Source organism: Nicotiana tabacum, chromosome 5 (genome assembly GCF_000715075.1).
Source record: "Nicotiana tabacum cultivar K326 chromosome 5, ASM71507v2, whole genome shotgun sequence".
Taxonomy (NCBI): Eukaryota; Viridiplantae; Streptophyta; class Magnoliopsida; order Solanales; family Solanaceae; genus Nicotiana; species Nicotiana tabacum.
The window spans coordinates 139,512,490-139,516,957 of NC_134084.1; the positions used below are offsets into that span (position 1 = coordinate 139,512,490).

At 31.8% G+C, this 4,468-nt stretch overlaps 1 non-coding gene across 1 annotated transcript; it reads left to right on the forward strand.

Annotated features, from left to right (window-relative positions):
• Positions 1-3,451: 3,451 nt before the first annotated feature.
• LOC142181388 (small nucleolar RNA U3) lies at positions 3,452-3,674 on the forward strand. Its single transcript, XR_012710054.1, has one exon. It is a non-coding gene; the product is annotated as a small nucleolar RNA U3 (small nucleolar RNA).
• The last annotated feature ends 794 nt before the right edge of the window (positions 3,675-4,468 follow it).

Sequence of the window (4,468 nt, forward strand, 5' to 3'; positions counted from 1 at the left end):
TATCATATGTCTTACAAAATGATAAGGATCCCTTTTATATAGGAGGGAGAATCCCAACATAGTACATGTGCATTTATTATAAAGATATGCGGCTAGTACAACATTTAATGTCATGGTACAGACTTGTACTAGTCTAGTAGGCTTGGTCAGCTCTAACCACGTGCCTTGGAAACTTCCCCTTTGTCCATCATAGCCACCGATTTGCATTGCCCCAAGGTCGAACATAGAGAACCCTCGGGGTCGAACTTCGAGCTATGCCTCGAGCCTTCTGGAGACGGACTATGGAGTGTCGTTATGATCATAAAATCGGACTCTCCGATTTTAGCCGTATATAGTTTTCCTGGTAAGGTTTTAAATGAAGCAGCATTCAATGCATATTACAAGATTTGTGTACTCATTTTCCATCAATGGGTGTTTTCTAGTAAGGTTTTAACGAGACACATTATCTTTCAAATGAATATCCAAGGGGGAGTGTTATAAATAAAGTGAATATATATGGATATTCATTTAATCCATCCATACATTCTATACAATGTACTACTTGGATAGATGCACCTATTAATTCGTAGGATGTATCTAGTGAGTTTTGGGTGTATCTTGTATAGTATAAATAGGACATTCTTTGCCCATGGAAGAACACACAAGAAACAAACTTGAATAAGATAACTTCTACATTCTCCTCCTATACATCTTGTCTCTATTATTATACTAGTAATCGTACCCGCGCGATGCACAGTCAATATTAAAAAATATTAATTAAATTAAATTGTGATCGGACTTGTTTGAATATATTAGATAGTATTGCTTAAAAAAAATTTAATTGTCATTTTATTTGTCAATACGATATATAGTCATCGAATAAATTTTTTGTTCTTTATTCTTTATTATATTATCCAAAGTTTAGTATTATTATATTGTTAATAAAAAATTTATTAGCATATTACTTTATTTTTATAATTTTTCTGCTACTTTATTTTTATAAAATAATAGAAGATATATATATTATAAATCTTCAAATATTTTTTATTTTAGATTTTATTCCGTTGTTCTCAATAATATTATCTTAATTTTAATGAAAGTATAGTTTTTATTTTAAAAAAGAAAAAATAAAATAATTTTAAAAAAATAAAGAAATTAACTAACCTAAACCATCCATCACCCGCATTTGAGTAGTTAATTTTAGGTAAGTTAATTTCTTTGTGTCCATTTTTTTCATTTTATCCTTTTTTATAAAATAATTTTTGAATCTTCAATTAGTTGGAAGTTTGTTCTAAAATTTGACATATGTTAAATTTTTGTTGTTACACTTGACATCATCATATTGATTTGCTTCTCCTGTTTAATTTCTTTGTATCCATTTTCTTAATCATTTTTTCCTTTTTTTAAACAGAATTTTTGTATCTCCAATTAGTTGGAAGTTTGTCCTAAAATTTAACAGTATTTGTTAAATTTTTTATGTTACACTTGGCATTATCACATTGATTTGCTTCTCCTATTTTATATAGATAGATTTTCTTTGTCTGTTTCTTCTCTTTCACCTCTTTCCTTTCATCCTCTCGCTCTTTTGTTTCTCTTTCTCTGTCCTTATTTCTTCATACATAGCGTGTGTCTATGAAATTCAACAATATTAAATTATTTATGGGAGGATATAGAAAGGAAAAAATAACTGATTAGTCACTTAGAAAAAGTCTCAAGATGAAGGGAAAAAAGCAAAAAGATTAAATTATTTATGGGAGGATAAAAAAATGGAAAAATAATTGATTAATCACTTAGAAGGAGCATAAAAAGTCTCCCGATGAAGAGAAAAAAAGCAAAAAATTAAGAAAAAAACAACGATGAATGTTGGACTATGCGGGGTGCTATATCATAATATCAGCACTCTTTGGCCTCAAAATTCTCAATATTTAAAAATAGGGGGAAGATCCGAATATAATTAGAGAAAGCTTAATGTGACAATTATCTTAAATTCAAATAATGTAGACAGGGCTTTCAATTAGTAGTTAATTACTACATATTTTGTAATTTCCAACTTTTTTATATAGGACAAAAAAGCAAAATAGAAAAAAGAAGAAGAGGAGGAAACAAATAAAAAAAACGAAAAAAAAAGAAGAACAATCTCCTTTAGTATCCTCAGTTTTGCGGGAAATTTTCACTTTGTACTTTTGGTAACACAATAACAAAACCTCATTACCATTCTTCTAAAATACGTGAGAACAGATTGAAACCCCTATCCTAGTACAAAAATTTTGTGACTCATTGAATACTTTACAACAACAACAACCCAGTATAATCCTACTAGTGGAGTCTGGGGAGGGTAGTGTGTACGCAGACCTTAGCCCTACCCTAGAGTAGAGAGGCTGTTTCCAAATAGATCATCGGCATCCTTCCCTCCAAGAACTCCCCACCTTGCTCTTGGGATGACTCGAACTCACAACCTCTTGGTTGGAAGTGGAAGTTGCTTACCATCAGAGCAACCCCTCTTGACTCGAACTCATTGAATACTTTGTGGTATTCTTTCCTATTAATAGGAACCCTTAACATGGAACCCATAATAAGTGTTTCAGGCAAAAAATCTTGACTAAAATTCACATAATTAGCCTCTTCTGAGAGAGATAATTTCTATAATGAAGTTCAATCATCAACCTTTCTCACTACAAAATACTTAACTTACGTCGTTTGCTCTCACGGATCGCACTTGCTCGATTATTCATATCGAAGTAATCTTTAATTGAGGAGTTTTTCAACATCTACATGAGTGAAAAATAAAAGCTAAATATATTTACTGACATAATTAGTGAACATAATAAGAATACCCCAACTAAGACTGACATATAGGATAAACGAAAAAGGTTAATGAAACATACATGATCCTGAAAAAAAGTTTTATGCATAATGACATAGATAAAAGAGCTGGCAAGGCCTTCATTTAGAAGACAATTAGTCAAAAAGAGAGGAGTTTTAGAAGGAAAAAACGCAAATTGGATGGTATTTGCTGTTCACGTAACTTTCTTTGTTTCATTATAAAACGTGAATGTTTAGTATTCATTCTTTGTCCTTATGAAACGGTGGTATAGAAACGGCAATTGTTGGAACGTCACCAGTACTTATTAAAGTGTGGTATAGTAACAGTCATATCGAACGATATAACTGTAATTAAATATTAAATTATATTGTAATTGCATGAATATACTGATTTGTTTTACCAGAAATATGAGTTAAAATGCCAAAACACTGGCAAAAAAGATAAATACCATTGCTAACATATGAGAGGTGCCAAGTCATCTTTTCTAGTCCCTCCTATATATATATATATATAGATTATTCTATTTTGCTCTCATTTCTTAACAGGAAACTAAATATCCTGTTAATCTTAGTAAGACTGACAGCACGACACTTGTTCCCTCCCACATCGAGAATGTATATCAGAAAAATATTCTTTATAAGCACATTCACGACCTTACTTGAACAGGATCTGTTTTACAGGCTCGTACCACTGTATCCTTGAGTTCTAAGGAGACAAGAAACCAAGCCATGGTGGATGAACCATGACCATTGGACCAGAGCGTGATTAACAGTCCCATGGACTTCGGGTCATGGCCATGGCACTGTAGAGGATCGTTCTTTGCTCCTACTCTGGTGGTATTGCTATGGCTAGTGGTCTCGCAACAACGACATTCACTATTAAATAGAACATTTCTGGAAACAAGACATCTACTTTTACAACCGAATCTAATTTTATATATTATTATTAATACTTAGAAGTAGGAATTTCATCTCTCTTTCTTTCCTGTTTCTTGGTTTTCTTTTCAATTCCAAAGTAGTAGGAGTTAGGGTAAATACTTAGTGAAAGCTTGAGTGGTTAGATTGCGTTATGACGATGAAAGGTTGAGAGAGTAACAGAAATAAACATCAAGAATTTAAATGGATACCACATTGTAATTCTCAAAGAATTAACCCAAATAGTCACCAACCTTATCTCTTAAGTTAAAAAATACAGGGTTGCACAATATATGTATACTTTATGCATAATATATGTATAATTATATCTATGTTATGAAACAATAAAAGAACAAGAACAATATTGCAGAGAAAGAGAGAGGGGATATTCTTATTGAATTTTGGGATGATTTACAAGGGGTAAGACCCTTCTATTTATAGGGGAGAAATGAGTTAGCCACAAAGTAAAACTCTCTAAAAGATAGGCATTCACTCTAATTATAATTCTATTCATAACATTCCCCCTTAAATGTCTACTCAATAAGTAATGTGTCTCGTTAAAACCTTAACTAAAATAAAACCCAATGGAAAAAAATTCTAGAAAAGGAAAAAAAGAGTACACATGTTTAATAATACACCTTTTGGTTGCCTCGTTAAAAACCTTGCAAGAAAAACCCAGTTTGACAAAACCTTATAAGGAAAAAGAGTGCAACGCGCATTAACCCCCCTTGATGAGAGCATCATTTCACAT